At 42.2% G+C, this 18,978-nt stretch overlaps 1 protein-coding gene across 9 annotated transcripts in view; it reads right to left on the bottom strand.

The window, feature by feature from the left end:
- The window catches only part of JADE1 (jade family PHD finger 1), a 169,177-nt gene that overhangs the window by 145,619 nt on the left and 4,580 nt on the right, over positions 1-18,978 (bottom strand). The window contains exon 1 of one of the 9 annotated variants that reach the window (XM_083571193.1): positions 5,175-5,228. The exons of the other annotated variants lie outside the window; for them this stretch is intronic. The gene's annotated coding sequence lies outside the window, so the exon portion shown is untranslated. Of the gene's footprint in view, positions 1-5,174; positions 5,229-18,978 lie in introns of those variants that run through there. 9 annotated transcript variants of the gene reach the window in all.

The raw sequence follows: 18,978 nt of genomic DNA on the forward strand, positions 1-18,978 counted from the left end.
TTCCTTTCCTTTTGTGCACCTATCACTGTGTACGCAAAATATACACACCTCTTTGTGCACACACACAAAATTATAAACACTAAAATTTTGATCTTATTAAGTGTCTCTTCTTCCTGTCTTCCATGAAGAATTAAATTTTTCTATCTTCACTGGGTTGGATATTGACTAAGCTGATCACTCTTTAGTCCCGTTGGTTACTGTGGGATGAAAGAGTGGCTAACTAAATCTGGATTAGGCCCCCACATGTTCCTATTAATCCAATTGTTTATTCAGTTACTTAGTGTCAGGGAACTGCCATCGGAACTAGAGGAGGAGGAGGTGAGGCTCCACAGAGATGCTGGAGAGGGGCCAAGCAGGGAGAGAGGCAGGTCTCCTGTTGGGGAAGAAAATCAGCGCAACACCAGGGATAGAGGGGGGCCAATGGGGGAAGCAGAGAGCAGGCTCCGGGACTCTTCACTGGACACCAGTGGGGAGAGCACAGGTCCTCCGCTACCCACGCCCTCCCTGCGCAGAAGACTTCCGCGCAGGGAGAGTAGGAGGAGACTGGGCGTCAAACAACTTTTATGTTGGAAAAGGTTTAAGAAACGCCCACTGACGGATTCTGCCAGCGACTGAACAGCCACGGAGTGGATGGCTGTCCAGCGAGAAATGGTTTAACCAGCCAACCTAGCCCAGAGCGGCGGCAACTTACGCACAAGCAACCCCTAAAGCCATCACACTTAGGCATTTGTATTGATAAAGGATAACAGCTTCCACTTATGGCTTGCCAGCATTATCTAGCATTCACATTCCAGGACAAAAATCTAGGAAAGGGATTATTATAATATTGCACATTATTGACTGTAGCAAACTTAAAGTACATCCTTGTAGTAAAATCTCTAAAGGTCCCTATTTCATTCTTAATCACAAAAAGCAAAGGTGAAATTACAGTGATAGTAATTACAGAAATAGTGAATTGCAGATGAAAAAGAGTTCTCATTTTTTACTATGCCAGGGAAGCACTCAGAGGTTTATTAAGATATTAAATAACGTGTTTGCCAAAATAAATATTGAAACTGATCCCAAACTATCTAAACAAACAAGAACTCTAAAACTGCAAATTAAAACCATCACATGTCAGTTAATGAATAACTATTTGGGTTATTCAAGGAGACAAATCTCCCTTAAAAGCTTAAAGATTTTTTATTTTATTTTATTTAAAAAGCTTAAATATTATCTTACTGAAGAAAATATATCTACAATATCACATTGGGCTTGGACTTCAAAATGGACATTTTTTTTACCCAAATCTGTTCTGTCAGAAAATGCTAAAAATTGAAACTACAATTTCCATCACTTTTTATAGTTTCCTGACATTGGGTGGGGCGGGGGTTAATGATCTTTTTCTTCTTTTTTTGGTTTATGACCAGACTTATGTGTTTCTGGGCATTTCATGTATTGCCAAAAATATTTCAAGTTTTTTTCTAAGAAGAAAAATGAGGACTCAGCTGAAGCACAAATAGCACTTCTCACTTGGCAGGAAAATGTAGTTCTTCTCATCATGTGGTGTTGTCTAATATGAAATAAGTAGGGAATAAAATGAATATCCCTTTTCTCTGCATGGCATTGCATACTTATATTCACTGGAGCAAATACAAAATGACTAACGTGCTTTTTTAATATAAAAAATATATCTTTGGCTGTGATTTCATCAAAACACACAATAATGGCATGTAGATGCTGGCAAGCTTACAACGCACAAAAAAGACTGTTAATGACAATTCTCAAAGGAAGCTACCCAAAAATATCCTTCATCACAATTACTTTAGAATTATTCCTGCCACTCTCATCATTAAAACATAGTGGGCGTGTTTTTAATGATGTTGCAGCACCTTTAGTCTGATGAAATTGGAGAAAACTGTGTGCAGCATTCAACGTTGTCATATAAAAGATGCTTTGTTTGTCATGTGGAAGGGACATAAGTCAGTGGCAGAACTCAGGCTTTTGCATGCAGAAAGTCACAGGTTCAATCCCTGAAGTTTCCAGGAAGGGCTGGGGAAAACTCCTGTCTGATACCCTGGAGAGCTGCTAGTCAATGTAGACCAGGCTTCCTCAACCTCGGCCCTCCAGATGTTTCGAGACTACAATTCCCATCATCTCTGAACACTGGTCCTGCTAGCTAGGGATCATGGGAGGTGTGGGCCAAAAAAATCTGGAGGGCCTAGGTTGAGGAAGCCTGATATAGACTATTCTAAGCTAGACTGGACAACAGTCTGACTCAAATAAGGCAGCATCCCGTGCCACCCTTTCCCTTTCCTTCATCTTCAGCACTCAGAACACATCTCTTTTAGAGACAGCTTGGATTTGGTGGAAGCACAATATCCATCATTTTCAATATCTTATTGGGATGTTTTCAAGGTGTTCACCCACCCCACAGACGGGGCGCAGGAAGGTGGGGCAGTGGGGGCGGTCTGCCCCGGGTGTCACCACTGAGGGGGATGACAAAATGCCGGGTGGCACTCATCGCGGGGCCTGCAGCGTGCCTGGGAGAGACGCGGTGGCTTGGGCGCATGAAGTCTCCACCCTGCCCAAATGGTCCGCCCACTGCCTCCCCTCCCCCCCAGCTGTAAGGCGGCTGAGTGGGAGGCAGGCAGACTCCTTGGAGGCCCCGCGGAGCATTCTGCCCTCGCTGGCCCCGCCCCATAGGTGGCTGGCCTCACCCCTGGGCGCACGCACCACCCCAGGCGCCCGATCACCTTGCTCTGCTGCTGCCCACAGATACACCTTACAATTTTTTTGTCTTCCAGTTTTTTGTACTTCTACCAACCTTGAGGTTCTCCCAAACTTGCTGATATTGCCTTCTTGTGCACAGGTGCTGCCACCTTGACTGTATAAGGAATGGTACTCAGATAATTTAGTTGGTTCTTAGTATATGACCTTCATTCTCATTTTCACTTGGTGGAAATATTCCTATATCACTTTTAACCATTTAAAGCAGGGACAAGGAATTTCAGGCCCAGGGGCCAAATGCAGCCTTCCAAGTCTTCAGAAGTCTCCTAAGGCCACGGCCCTAACCAGCCAAAGTGAATTAAGGGTATGAAGTAAAGTCAAGTCAAAAGCAACAGACAAGGTATATACATAAAAGGAACAAAGGAATGCTGGTGGTGAATTGTCTCTGAAAATAAAAATACAACCAGCAGCCAGGGCCTTTTCTTAATCAGAGCTCACCAGAGCTCTGCTCCGGCAGAGTAGGCGCAGTGAAAATAATGGGCCTAAGATAATCATGACAATTATTTTTAATGAGACAACTCTGAGTAGCAATAACATTGGCTACACCCCACCATTTCTAGCTAGCTTTGCTTGGGGAAGGTAAACAGTTTGCCTTCCATGTTTATTTTCTTCTTCCAATGCTGCTATGCAGGGCCTGCCTTGGCTCCTCCATCAGCGTACAGCTGATGAAAACCCCAAATCAACAATCTCAGGAAAACAAGGATTGCAAATAGAGCAATATTGGACTTCTGAGAAGTAGAAGCATGCATATGTACTCAGTACTTGGTTTGGGCCCCTTCTGAATCAATTACTGCCTCAATGCGGCATGGCATGGATGCTATCAGCCTGTGGCACTGCTGAGGTGTTATGCTTCAATAGCAGCCTTCAGCTCTTCTGGATTGCTCGGTCTCATGTCTCTCATCTTTCTCTTGGCAATGCCCCATAGATTCTCTATGGGATTCAGGACAGGCGAGTTTGCTGGCCAATCAAGCACAGTAATCCTATGGGCACTGAACCAGGTTTTGGTACTTTTGGCAGTGTGGGCAGGTGCCAAGTCCTGCTGGAAAATGAAGTCAGCATCCCCATAAAGCTCGTCTGCGAAAGGAAGCATGAAGTGCTCCAAAATCTCCTGGTAGACAGCTGCGTTGACCCTGGACTTAATGAAGCACAGTGGACCAACACCAGTTGATGACATGGCTCCCCAAACAAACACAGACTGTGGAAACTTCACACTGGACTTCAAGCATCTGGCACTGTGTGCCTCCCCATTCTTCCTCCAGACTCTGGGTCCTTGGTTTCCAAATAAGATGCAAAGTTGCTCTCATCAGAAAAGAGGACTTGGGACCACTGAGCAACAGACCAGTTCTTTTTTTCTTTAGCCCAGGTAAGACACTTCTGATGTTGTTTCTTGTTCAGGAGCGGCTTGACAAAAGGAATACGACATTTGAAGCCCATCTCCAGGATCCGTCTGTGTGTGGTGGCTCTTGATGCACTAATTCCAGCCTCAGTCCACTCCTTGTGAAAGTCCCCAACACATTTGAATGGTCTTTTCCTGACAATCCTCTCCAGGCTGCGGTCATCCCTGCTGCTTGTGCACCTTTTTCTTCCACACTTTCCCCTTCCGCATAACTTTCCATTAATGTGCTTCGATACAGCACTTTGGGAACATCCAACGTCTTCTGCAATTACCTTTTGAGGCTTTCCCTCCTTACGGAGGGTATCAATGATGGCTTTCTGCACAACTGTCAGGTCAGCAGCCTTCACCATGATTGTGCTTCCTACTAAACCAGACTGAGAGATCATTTAAAGGCTCAGGAACCCATTGTAGGTGTTATGGATTGAATAGCTCCTGCACCTTTTCACAATATTGTAATTTTCTGAGTTTGTTGATTTGGGGTTTTCATCAGTTGTATGCCATAATCATCACAATTATAACAAATAAAGGCTTGGCATATCTCGCTTTGCATGTCATGAGTCTATCTTATATATTAGTTTCACCTTTTAAGCTGAATTACTGAAATAAATGAACTTTTCCACAATATTCTAATTTTTTGAGTTTCACCTGTATATAGGCCTTTTCTTTTATCACCAAAAATCTCCAAATGGCTCACAAAATCAATAAAGGGACACCATCCAACAATAAATACAAGATACAAAGCAGAAGTAGAGAAAATAGCACAAATACATTCTTAATGGGGGAAACACATGACAGAGCAATTTGCCCTTAGCTGAACTTCATGGAACAGCTAGGCCGCTGGAGGGTAAAGAAAATAGATGAACAGAAAGCTACCAAGCTATTATCCAACTGAAAAGTAAACCAATAAATATGTAAAGGATGCACTTCCCTGTGTTATAATCAATTGGAACTTTGCTTTCCAAAGAGATAGTGCACCCTCCCACGTGTAATATATTTTACCATTCCTTACTATTCCTGACAAACTCAGATCACTGAAGTGTTTGAGTCAGATCACTCTGAAGTGTTTTGAGTCCAGAGCCTTCACAAACATGTGTTACAAACATTGATGCATCTAAAGAAACATAGTAAAATTAGTATGTACTGTATCAACATTATTCTTCTAACACAGGAGACAGCAATTACAAGTAACTGGTCTCTGTGGCCACAGTTGTGATTCTTCAGGGGGTTGACTTTGCCCCAGAGGTACACTGCATTGTCTTTTGAGACAGACAGATACCAACATTATTGTCACTCCCTCTGTTTGCAGATGGAAGGGTCATAGCTTAGTGGAAGAGCACATGCTTTGGCATGCAGAAGGATTCAGGTTCAACACCTGGCATCTCTGAGTACAGTGAGGAAAGGCTACTGTCTGAAACCCTGAAGAACCACTGTCCCCAAAACACTGAGCATAGGGCTAGCAATGCCTCTTGTGCTGTGGTCCTGTGTGAGTGTCTGGAGGCGATTGGAGGTTGGATGGCGGCTAACAGATTGAGGTTGAATCCTGACAAGACAGAACTACTGTTTTGGGGGGACAGAAGGCAGGCAGGTGTGGAGGACTCCCTGGTCCTGAATGGGGTAACTGTGCCCCTAAAGGACTAGGTTCGCAGCCTAGGAGTCATTCTGGACTCACAGCTGTCCATGGAGGCACAGGTCAATTCTGTGTCCAGGGCAGCTGTTTATCAGCTCGATCTGGTACGCAGGCTGAGACCCTACCTGCCCACGGATGTCTCACCAGAGTGATGCATGCTCTGGTTATCTCTCGCTCTATGTGGGGCTACCTTTGATGGTGACCCGGAAACTACAACTAATCCTAAATGCAGCAGCTAGACTGGTGACTGGGAGCAGCCGCCGAGACCATATAACACCAGTCTTGAAAGACCTACACTGGCTCCCAGTATGTTTCCGAGCACAATTCAAAGTGTTGGTGCTGACCTTTAAAGCCCTAAACGGCCTTGGTCCAGTATACCCGAAGGAGCGTCTCCACCTCCATCGTTCTGTCCAGACACTCAGGTCCAGCGCCGAGGGCCTTCTGGCAGTTCCCTCACTGCGAGAAGCCAAGTTACGGGGAACCAGACAGAGGGCCTTCTCAGTAGTGGCGCCCGCCCTGTGGAACGCCCTCCCACCAGATGTCAAAGAGAAAAATAACTACCAAACTTTTAGAAGACATCTAAAGGCAGCCTTGTTTAGGAAAGCTTTTAATGTTTAATAGGTTATTGTATTTTAGTGTTTTGTTGGAAGCTGCCCAGAGTGGCTGGGGAAACCCAGCCAGATGTGCAGGGTATAAATAATAAATTGTTGTTGTTGTTGTTATTTATTATTAGTGCCCAGAATTATCCCTATTTTAAGTAACTGGATAAATCTGCCAGATTGCAGTGTTACCAATGCCTGATGTGAAACTTGAAAACTGGGGCAGGGAGTGAAAACAACATGCCTCAGCTTCCCTTAACCTTAAAAAACAGTCATGGGCGAGTCATATACACTATAGGGCGGGAGTTGAAGAGACTGATGGGGAAATAAAAGCATGTTTCCCATCATCCTGGTCCCTAAAGCTGGTAAAGAATTGAACTCATTAGTCATATTTTCAGGCATACCTGTCTACTGATGAAGAACAAATCAGTGTTGTGTTTCACCCAATCCCGTTGGGAAGCTCCTATTTCCACATTAACTGGATCCTCCCCTATCACATGGAATGACACAACTAAAGATTTGCTATAAAGGTAATGCTTATGGTATTAAGAATCTTGGTCAGACCTCAGACTATTCATATTTTATATTTATAATGAGAAATGAACTTTTTATCTAAATATTTCCCAGATCACAATCTCTTCACATTTCGGAACAGGGTATCATGCTTTTTATTCAGGGTAATTTGCTCCCTTGCCCTTATTTTATAGGAATGTAACCTGCTTATCGACTTGCTTAAAGACTGCCCATAATATTGACAGCATTTGATGGCATATGTTCTGCTCAAAGACACTTGTAGATCTCACTGGTGTGGCCTTAATTTAATCTACATCACTGTTTGTATACAACATTGCATTTTGGCTTTCATTCATACCTTGAAGAAGGTAAATACATACATAGAAAACTAAAAGGTAACTTTATTAAGGGTGGTAAATATATCAAGGTCTGTTTGAAATAAAGCTTGAGTAGTTTGTGGCATTGGCAGAACTCTGAAACATATTTACAACCCTGCTTGTCTTTTATTCATTCCCACCCCCACTGCTTTTTGTTGGCTGCAAGACATGGTCCTGAATGCAAAATGTAAGCACTCTCTCACACATACATGCACACAAGTTTATTTAATAGAAAAACCCAGCTAAAATTTTGCCAAACATTTCAATCAATCTCTGTCAAAGCCAGATTGGCTGTGTGTCAGTTAAAATTAGTTGTGAGTGTACCCAAGAGCATCTTCCCTCCCTGCTTCAAGGGTGGGGTGGTTTCAGGGAGTCCATATCACAAGGTTAAAGAGTTAAAAAACAGAGATGGGGAATCTGTGGCTCTCTTGATGTTGCAAGACTCCAACTCCCATCAGCCCAAACCAAAATAACCAGTGGGACACAGGAATGATGGGGCTGTAGTCCAACATAATTAAGAGCACTAGTCTTCAACTTTTTCCAACCTGAAACTGAATTTTTGCCTAAATATGCACTTGGTGATCCATTTCTTTTTGTTACACACCACCACCCAAATTTCTGAGCGGTGTGAGATTCCAGGGGGTTCCAGGAGCACTTATCAAGGGCCATGTTTCCTTTTGGAAATAAGGCACAGTGGGGACTGTGGTGTCTTTGTGCTATATGGTTAATTTACACATATATACAAGCTGAGTCTTTGATGGAGGCATTCACAGCATTACACTCCAACAGGGTCTTGCTTCTTCCATAGCTACAGCCTTAGATTCCAGCAGCAATCAGTCATGGCTCTCTGGCATTGCTCTGCAGCTTGCCTTGCTCTCTAGGTCACATCACTCCTAACCTCCTACTCCTGCCCACATTGCTTCTCACTTTATCTATTGAGGAGTTTCTGGTGAGTTCCTTTGACACATTGTTGTCCTAACACATGGGCAGGCAAACTAAGGCCCGGGGGCCGGATCCGGCCCAACTGCCTTCTAAATCCAGTCCACGGACGGTCCGGGAATCAAGTGTTTTTACATGAGTAGAATGTGTCTTTTTATTTAAAATGCATCTCTAGGTTATTTGTGGGGCCTGTCTGATGTTTTTACATGAGTAGAATGTGTGCTTTTATTTAAAATGCATCTCTGGGTTATTTGTGGGGCACAGGAATTTGTTCTTTTTTCCCCTTCAAAATATATTCCGGCCCCCAACAAGGTCTGAGGGACAGTGGACCGGCCCCCTGCTGAAAAAGTTTGCTGACCACTGTCTTAACAGGTCATAGCTTCACACAAGAAGCTAGTCCTGGCTTAATTAGCTTTTGACACATCACAAGAAGCACCAGCTTGGCTGAATCAGCTTTTGACACATGCTGATTACAGAAAATTAGAAGTGTCTAATACACATCTTAAATACACACAGGTCTAGCACAGTTTTAACACTCTAAGTCTTGATTAAATTCTAACATTTACGGAACCCAGTAATTTGGAGGAGTCTAGCACCCATGAACATTACTTTTTAAACAATATATTTATTTTTTTAGTAGTACTGGCATCGCAATCCACTACTCAGTAGTAGGTTCTGACCCACCAGCTGGAGATCAATATTCTAGTGGGTCTGAAGTCCATCATCCCTTGTGTAACTAACACACACACACACATATATGCATGGAGTATGCTGAGGTCTTAATCCTGTTAACTCCCCCACCCCTTCAGCTGCTATTGACAAAGTCCACTAAACAGTTAACTAAAAGAAGTATCCATACTAGTGAGGATCTGGAAGTTATCACCTTGCCCACTCTAGTTTAATGATACGAGGAGACTTCCTAGGCGAGCTGGAAGTTTCTTCCTTTGGTAACAGATAGATGTTGGCACACACATGAAATAAATCCTGACCTAATATCCACCAGGTCACATCACCAATCGAAGTCTCACTATAGCCTTAAATCTTGACAATGTGTAGTATAATCTTAATTTAAAATGGATTTTAAAAATAAAGCAAAACACATTTTAGATCCTCCCAGCTTTCACTTTCAGGTGAACATATATAGTGGAATTGGGGTAACCCAGGAAACCTAGTTTAAACCTTGTGGTGCCATGATTCACAAGGCAGTTATATTGCATATATTCTTAATCTACTGTATAGAGTTTTTTGTTTATCTGCAGCATGGGGAAGAGCCAAATACCCACCCACTAGGCATAAAGAAATTAGGATGGTAGAAATATCTGCTGCAGTTCCAGCCAGGACTGACTTTAACAAGTGACCAAAAATGCAACTGAGAAACTGCATAATAGCTACCAGTAAATAAGCATGTTCTGTCCAAACAAAAATGATGGATATTCAGGCCAAGTTATGAGTCAGCTACCACATGCTTTTTTCTCGATTTGTACTTTTCCTAATAAGTAGACAGACTGCATGCATATCTTCATGACAAAAAGTTTGCAAAACAGTCTCAGAACTTTCTAACCTTAAGGGGAAAAAAATCTGGATCAATCTGTCATAATATAAACACTGAATCTAAGTACTGTACAGGAATTCTACACTGTATAAGCCTTAAGGTACCCCTAAGCATACAAATACCAGCCTCTGTTAGGATGATGCAATAGTTTACATTCCAGTCTTTGAAAGATTACTAACTGTTGGGTCTGTCTGAGTTCAATGGGCCTGGTGCTTAGGCCTTTCTTCTACATTACCCTGATTCATAACCATAGGTGTTTGGGTGCCCATAAGACTTTCCTGTACATCTGGGCTTCTTCACCCATATCAACAGAAAAAGCAAACCTTTAGTTGCATTCTTCTGGCCACTGATTTCAGCACTCTTCAATGGAATGAATAGAAAAATTTTCACTGGTACATCAACTCTGTCCATGCATTGGAGCTGCTTTGCCTAAAAGCAGTGTTTGGATTGGAGAAACCATGGCTTCGTACACACCATACATTTAAAGTACATTTCCCCCAGCCCATGCCCCCAAGAATTCTGGGAACTGTAGTTTGTTAAGGGCTCCATGAGGGGGTAATTTATAGTTCCTGGGATTCGGGGGGGGGGGTTGCTTTAAATGCATGGTGTGCATTTATTATAAATAATAAAATAAATAATAGAAACAGAAACAGAAATCAAACATGGCTCTCGCTCTGCCTTTCCAGCCTGCCGCTTCTCTTCCAGCTTCTAGCTCATGTAACTGATCTCTCTACTTTGGCCTTTTGTCTTAAAACTAACCACGAACTGGGGGAGGGCCTCACCCATTTGCCACCATCCATTTGTCGTCTAACACAGAGCCCCTATCATTTGTTTCCCTTAGTGGCCCATTACGCATACAATCACCTCAACAGGAAGTGAGCCGTGCTTATATTTTAACAACTGCTAGATGCAAGGACTAGAAATGTCTCTGCATACTGCCTAATTTCCCCCACCTCAAACTCATAACAATATTTTAATCAGGGGTCCCCAAAAGGCAAAAACAGGGATAAAATAGAGGCAATGATTTTCTAAGAATGCGTACCAGGAGGAAAAGACTGTGAAGTAGATCAAGCTGCCATGCATGACTGGTGGTGGGCAGTGTTCAGCCTGACAGATCACAACTTGTGCAGACCTGTCCAGGTAGATAAACAGTAGAAGTGAGTATGCAAACTCTGCTATAGAAAGCAATTTTTTGCTATATATTTTCTCAGGTTTTAGTAACCACTGAAGCTGTAAACAGGAGGGAAACATGCAAGCCTACATTTAGACTTGATTTTCTGAAATGTGAGTGGATTATGTTGGAGGTAAACAAGCCTGTAGTTGCAATCTGGTTGATCTGTAAGTCAAGATCAATCATCAAACAGGACCTGTAATTCATTAAAATGGCATGCAGAAAATATAAGTACAACTGCACGTGCATATGCAGCACAAATTGGATGCTTGCGTTTCTATATTCCCATTTGCATCTTCATTCATATAATTGGGTTTGGGGGTTTGGGAGAGGGATACTGTCAAATGCAAACATCCTCCCTAAACTACAAGCAAAAAATCTCAAGGATTTTTCCTTTGCCAGAAAAAGGCAGCAAGACATGGGGGCGGGGGGGGGGGGGGAGACACTACTTCTCTAGTCCTATAGATGTGCCAACCTATGATAGTGTATAAAGCATTCTATTTTGGTATGTGACCCAGGTCCATGAAGTTGTTTTCTGTGATTGTTCGTCTGGCTTTGCATTACATTTGAACCAGTGCTTATTATTTGGTTCTCTCCAAACAAACTACAGTTTATTTTTAACTATGGCTTAATATGTCATCCAAGTCTGGTAAATGTTTGGCACTTTTCTCCAAGCAACTAACGATAAAGAATAAGTAGTACAAAAGAGGAAAGGGCTCTTCTACCTTTAATAGTTGTGCGGGAGTAGAAATTTGAGCACATGCAGTTTCTTAAATAAGCCCTAGACAAAAACCTAAAGTAGCATTATTCAAATGTAATTTCAATATAGCCGTATGTATTGAGCACCCACATTCCTCTTTATTGTTTTTAGTATCATCAGTGTACTTAGTGCTTTAACATAATTACAAAAGAAAAAGAAAAAAGCAAGTCTCTGTCCCACAGAGCTTGCAATCTGAATTTACATTTGAACAACTTTCCAATACATTCATGAATGTACAAAAAGGCATCCCACGGTGAGGAGCTGGTTAACTGGGGGGGGGGGGGGTGTTTGGCTTACACAACCACTGGGTGGAGCTTGACAAAACAGCAGATTTTTGCCAGACAGCAACTGTTAAACAGAAATGCCTAAGCCAAAGTGCCTTGCCTCACACATGCCGAAACATATTTGCAATGGAAATGTTTGTGCTTTAAAGGACAAGGGAACAAAAGGACAAGAGAAGGAGGATATTTCAGTCTTCTGTCCTCTAATCAGACGTTTACGCAGGATTGGTGTACGTTCTCCAACGTTTGCATCAAAATATTATGAACTATCATAAAGTAGGGACAGGAGAAAGAGGCTATAGTTTGACAGATGATTTGCATTTAGAGAATGGTGACTAGGACCGTTTTTCCACAACTTTAACTGTTATGATTTTGTTCAAAGTCATGTTTTGTTCATATATGTTAGCAAATTTGACTTGAGCTGTGGCAAAATTGATCTTGCACTGCAGCACACTGCAAGGTTAACAGCCTCTTCTTGTCTGTTTATTGGACTTCTAGCCCACATAGCCCTCTAGTGAGGGGTACATTAGTACTGTATACAGACACAGTAAAAATGTTAATTTTAAGCATCAAACTAAACAAGACATATTTGTACAACTTCTTCTAAATGAAAAGCTTATCCTAGAGTTTAAAAACTGCTCAAACTGAAAAGCTTCTTAGAGTTAGACTTTGGAGGGTGGGAGTACTATAGCTGCATTTCAGTCTTGTTCTGCAAACTTGAGACATGAGTGATGCCGATAAGGTGGCATTTTAACATATCTGTGCAATTCTGATAATCCACAGAAGAGAGGGATGCATCAAAGAAATGAACGACCCAATAGAGATGATGTTGTTGCTTCAGTGCGAGTGGTATGACTGCAGCAGGAAGCTCTGTCCATATGCTCCCTAAATTACTCAAGACAACCCTAATTCAAAAGTATAGCTATGGCACATAGGTCCCTCTCACATGTCTCAAAGTAGAAAAACCATGTGACTGATTGAGCTGCCAGAAAGTCAGTCCTATTAGGAAAGCTTTTCCCCCATCTGTTGTTTTGAGACCAGTCCAGAGCAACTGCTATAGCAGACATGGGAGGAGTCAGAACTGCTTCAGAAACAGCCTTATGTGCTAGTATTAGCCTACCAGAAACATACACTGGTTTTCAGCATGGTCAGGGCTGTTTCCGTGTAGACTACAGGAGTTACAGTGTGCTTTCTGAGGAGCTATTTTTGTTGTTGATTAATTTAGTATTTGTTTTGTTACCTTGCCAGAGATACAAGCAAGCAAGCAACTATGAGTCTCTTTCACTAACCAATATCTATTTTTTACTTAATCATTCTGCATTGATTGATTGATTGATTGATTGATTGGGTGGAGAAATAGTGGCTGGCTTATTTATTGAAAAAAAACAGGCTTCCTCAACCTCGGCCCTCAGGATGTTTCGAGACTACAATTCTCATCATCCCTGACTACTGGTCCTGTTAGCTGGGGATCATGGGAGTTATAGGCCAAAAACATCTGGAGGACCGAGGTTGAGGAAGCCTAAAACAAACTCTGTATTAACCACTTCCCTACATTCACTCATGAGAAGCCGCAGCAGCTGCTGGGCTGGGCAAGTCAGGTCAGGTAGATCTGGACCATTTGCTATTCCAGGATATTTCCAGAAAAGGTGTGTGGATGTGGTTCCTACAAGCCCCTCTCCTAGGAGGGGATATATCCTGAATGCATAAAAATGGAGGAAAATGTTATCAATGTTATTTCTACCTTGCTCTTCTGTGAGTTTGTCAGTGAATTTCTAAAAGCAAAAGTTTGGGCTGTATGCCTGTCTGGATATGATTCCACACCCTTCCCCAAACCTGGAAAATATTCTCCTGACTCTCACACAGAGGTTGATTATTGTAAGTCTTGTGTGATTGTTGCAAATATGTTCTGATGTGCTCTGATGAGTCCCTCAAAAAGACAGCTAAGCAAATGTTGGCAGAATTCCCCCAAGAAGTTCAACAACTTTTCTGGCCTCTTAAAAAACTTTGGCTGATCTCCTAAAAAAAGCTCAACAACGAGGATTGCTATGTCGCTGTGCATGTCACCAACCATTACAAGCAGGTATGTGTGTTTCAGACAGAATCGGTAAAGGTCAAGGGACCCCTGACCGTTAAGTCCAGTCGCGGATGATTCTGGGGTTGCGGCGCTCATCATGCTTTACTGGCCAAGGGAGCCGACATACAGCTTCCGGGTCATGTGGCCAGCATGACTAAGCCGCTTCTGGCAAACCAGAGCTGCACACGACAGTAAAAGAGCAGTTCAGTGGGTTCGGCGGAAAAAAATATAAATATGTGTACCATCTTCATGGAGTATCTCAAGGAGCTGATCTACTTGAAATTTATACAAATTTGGAAATTACCATAGTGTGCTATGGATTTTTTAAATAAAATACTGCCTGGTAATTAAAGATCAAAGTCAGTGCATGTATTCTAACTCCCTGCCTTGTTTCATCCTCCTGCCTACTCTCTGGAACAACAAGGAGAATGTGTAATAAGATGAGTGCACACCCACCTACTGCCTTTCCTGAGCAGGGGGTGTGGCAGCAGTAGATCCTTTGGTTCTGTGCAGTCAGATAAGGAGGGTGTGTCTACCAGAAGCATGAAATCATGCCTTATGCCACTCCAGTTTTGATAACCTGTTCTGTTAAGCCCCGATTTTCACTAACAGGGTGAAAAGAGCTGTTATTATAGAGGACAAGGTGGCAAGGAGTCTGGTCTTGAAAAAGACAAAACATCATCTTTAAGATTTAGAAGTAGGCTTTGTTGAAATTACTGAATCTAGCTTCAAAATAAATATGTTTGTGGGAAGGGGAGGGGTTAGTTTAAAGTTTGAGAACGAACTGGTTATGTTTCTAATGTGAACGTATTGATTCATTCACATGGGGAAACATTCTTCATGTGGGCCTCTTCCTAATTTACAAATGGAATTAAGAGAAGGCAACTATACAGGCAAGGTAAGGCAATTAAGATTTTCCACACCCATACAATTAGCATATTTTCCATTAGTTGACAAACGAGTTCCTAAACGAAGTACAGGACAGTCTGACCAAGTTGTTGTTATGTTCAGTCAGCTCTATGTGAAGAAATTTCTTAACGTGTGTATATGTATATGTGTGTGTGTTCGTATAGCAGCAGCCAGATCATTTCTGGTTTCTGTATGTTGGGATCAAAAGCTCTAGATTTCCAGAATAAATTATTTTTTTTTATATGATATTTATTCAAAGTTTCAAAAATACGTAAGTATAAAAAAAAAGAACAGAAAAATACAACAGAAAAATATATCAAAAAGAAAGTACAAAAAGAAAAAACAAGAAAGAAGAATACAAATCCCATATTGCATCTTTTCATTTGCTTGTTTCTTGGACCTCCTCACACCTCCCTTTTTGTATTCTAGCTTAATTCGTTGTTTCAGCAAATTCTTCCCATATTTCTCAATTTTTGTTTAAATAATTTATCTTAACAGTCTATCTTATTTATTAACTCAACATATCCTTTCCATCTTTTGCTATATTCTATTGTTCAATTTACATTAATTTCTTTAACCTTATCTTGCCTTAAAAATCTTAAAATTCAAATTTTAAACCATATTTCTACATAACTCCTTAAATCCTTTTTACTAAAGCCAATTGGTTCCATTCCAGCATAATCCCTGATATTTCATTAGTGTTACACTAATTCCAAAAATAGAAAGAAATTTTTCTTTTTATAGACTTTTTCTTTTTCTCTAGTTTTTATCCAACGTCCCTTCCTCCTGGTCTCGGGTTATGTCAGTCCTTTCTAACCATTGCATCCAGTCCATTAATCTGGTGATCTTATGTCCGAGGCCCTTAAGTCTCTTCTATGCCCCTTCTGCAAATTTTCTTGTTCTTGTTTATGCTTACGCTCTTCTTTGTCTTTTGTTGGTTTCTTTCGTAGTTTCTTTCCTTTCTCCTTGGGGAGTGGGTCTCTGGGGAATTCCTGCCGGTAATAATCTCCATTTTCCTTCATCAAGCTAGCCCATTCCCCGCAGTCCCACTCCCCGTCATCATCATTGTAATCCAAAAAGTAGTTATCCAAAAGATAATTGTCAACCTGTTTCATAGTCCCACCAGAATTAAGAGCTTCCTTGACTCCAGACGCTTCCAGCCACACTCCAAGTTCAATCTTCCAAAGCAGCGGCTTTTGCTCCTGCAAGACTTTGGGTCTCACCATTTGTGTTGCTTGGGGTACAGTCGCAACCTCCTCCGTCTTCATCTGCCCTTGGACTTGCCCTGTCGAACCAGTTTTCTGAATTGGTCTCTGTATAGTTTCTTTATCCTTGTTTCCTGTTAAATCATATTCACTGGCTACAGCAGTCATCAAGTCCAACTTTTCATTCATCAAGTTCATCTTCTCATGCAACTGCTCCAGCAATGCATTTGTCCTGCCAAGGGCAGACACCAAAACTTCCTCCCAGCACATTTCTGTTCAAGGTCAAACGACTGGTCCCACGATCTCAATCTCGCAGCTGTGAAGTCTCCGAATAAACTGCAACAGCAAACTGACAGGCTCCCTCTAGGGGACACAATTTCTATTTGTATCCATCTTTAAAAACGTATCCAACAAAGGAAAATTACTTTCGATTTTCAAATACTTTGTTTCTTTAAAATGCAGAAAGCAGCGTTGAAGTTAGTTTGTTTCTCTTTTTTTGACTATCTGTCAAAGTGCTCCACTTTTAATCAATGGATGTCTCCGACGATTTCTGTCCTGACACCCCGTTCCCAGGTTTGGGACGATGGAAACTTATATTCCTTTACTCTCTCTCCTGCAGGCTTAAACAGTCAAATTCCCCCCCCCCTTTTCTCCTGCTTCCAAGGGGGTTTTATTGGTAGTAGATGCAGGAAATTTCAATCTTTAAGACAACTTTCCAGGCTATTAGATTGCAAGGTTTTTGCTTCAGTCTGTTTACAAAAAGCGGAAGGCGGACTTCCTGTTTAAACCTTCCCGCTTCGGAACCTAATTCACAAATTTCTTAATCCAATTTTCCGTTTTTACTCACGGGTACTTTGTTTAGAGTCCAATTGTCATCAGAAAAAAGTCAGCGCTCTCCGGCGATGGCTGTGCGGCTTCCCTCCGTGAAAGTAGCAATCGGTTCGCTGCACCGCGCTGCTCACCCCACTTCGCTCCAGAGCCCCAAAGAGGGGTTTTTCCTGCAAGTAGGGGAGGCGCTCTTGGTGCTCTGCCGAACCCCACGTTCCCAGGCTCCTCCGCCTGGGATTTCTAGCGGGTCCCCGCCTTCGCCGCGGCGGGAAGACCCAATTTCCACAGAGCCCGTTCCTCCGGTCGGAGGAACTCCGCCATTCGTCGATGGCGCTGACCCGGAAGCCTAGATTTCCAGAATAAATTAGAAGTACAATAGTCAAGTAAATTTGAGACAAGCTGAATAGCACACTTTGAAGTTTGCTGGAGGCTGCTGGAATCATGTCCACACCTTTCAAACATTACAAACCACATGTAGTGCTGATGCTAAGACAAATGTTTCCAACGCCCTCCATATATTTCCTCATGACTTTTCAGGCTCATTACAGCTCATTTTTTAAAACTGGCTCCACCACAAGTCTTCTCATACCTTATCTGGATAACAAAGGAATGTGGGCCTTCTTTTCATCTCACCAACTCCAGCCTGGTGCAGGAAAAAGTAATCACAGCAGGCTGCCTTTCAGAGCCCCGCAGCATGAAGCCACACAGCACAGGTGACACATACACCACACATTCCATAAAGCCAATGCTGCCATAGGTGTCTACTTTGTATTGTATTGCTTTAAAATTCACCTGCTATTATTTTCTGTGTTGTTTTTAACTGGGGTTTCCGTCTTCTTTTTGGCTGCTTCTATTTTGTCTGGGACACGGGTGGCACTGTGGGTTAAACCACAGAGCCTAGGACTTGCCGATCAAAAGTCGGCGGTTCGAATCCCCACGACGGGGTGAGCTCCCGTTGCTCGGTCCCTGCTCCTGCCCACCTAGTAGTTCGAAAGCACATCAAAGTGCAAATAGATAAATAGATAGATAAATAGATAGATAAATAGGTACCGCTCCGGCGGGAAGGTAAACGGCGTTTCCTTGTGCTGCTCTGGTTTGCCAGATGCGGCTTAGTCATGCCGGCTGTACGCCGGCTCCCTCGGCCAGTAAAGTGAGATGAGCGCCGCAACCCCAGAGTCGGTCACGACTGGACCTAATGGTCAGGGGTCCCTTTACCTTTACCTTTATTTTATTTTGTACATTGCCTTGAGGCATGTCTGTGTGGAAGGTGATTAATAAATAAAGACTGTGTAGTTGTGTTGGTACAAATATGCCCCAATAATCTGATTCTGGTACAGGTGCTTTTGAATATCTGTATTTTTAAAAATCAGAGCAAGATAATAACATACAATGTTATTATTTGTCATCATTATTGGTGTCAATTTATTAAACAGTTGTCTCAAAATTATATATTATAAAAACACCAAAAATGGTTTAAAAACACACATGCACGCAAACTGATACATTTTAAACAAAACTAAAACCATACAAAAGACACTCATATCAAAGACCCATTTATCTATCTACAAAAGCCTGTTGGGACAAAAATGTCTTACAAGCGTTTCCTGAAAATGCAGGTAGTGGGTCCCTGTCCTATCTCGATAGGAATGCTATTACACAGAACAGGGGCAGCCACGCTGAAAGCCCTACTCCTCTACTAGGTATATTAGGGATAAGGCAGTCTCTCAAGTAACCTTGTTATGAGCTGTAGAATGCACACTTTTTCAGATATCTTCAGTTATCTGAAGAAGTGTGCTTGCACACGAAAGCTTATACCCAGAACAAACTTAGTTGGTCTCTAAGGTGCTACTGGACAATTTTTCAATTTTTTATTTATTTCTACTGCGTCAGACCAACACGGCTATCTACCTGAATCATGAGCTGCAGAGTACAAGTAGCAGACTGGCAGTCTATAAGCAAATCCTGCAAGCAGGGCATT

This window comes from Podarcis filfolensis (assembly GCF_964270895.1).
Source record: "Podarcis filfolensis genome assembly, chromosome: 9".
NCBI lineage: Eukaryota > Metazoa > Chordata > Lepidosauria > Squamata > Lacertidae > Podarcis > Podarcis filfolensis.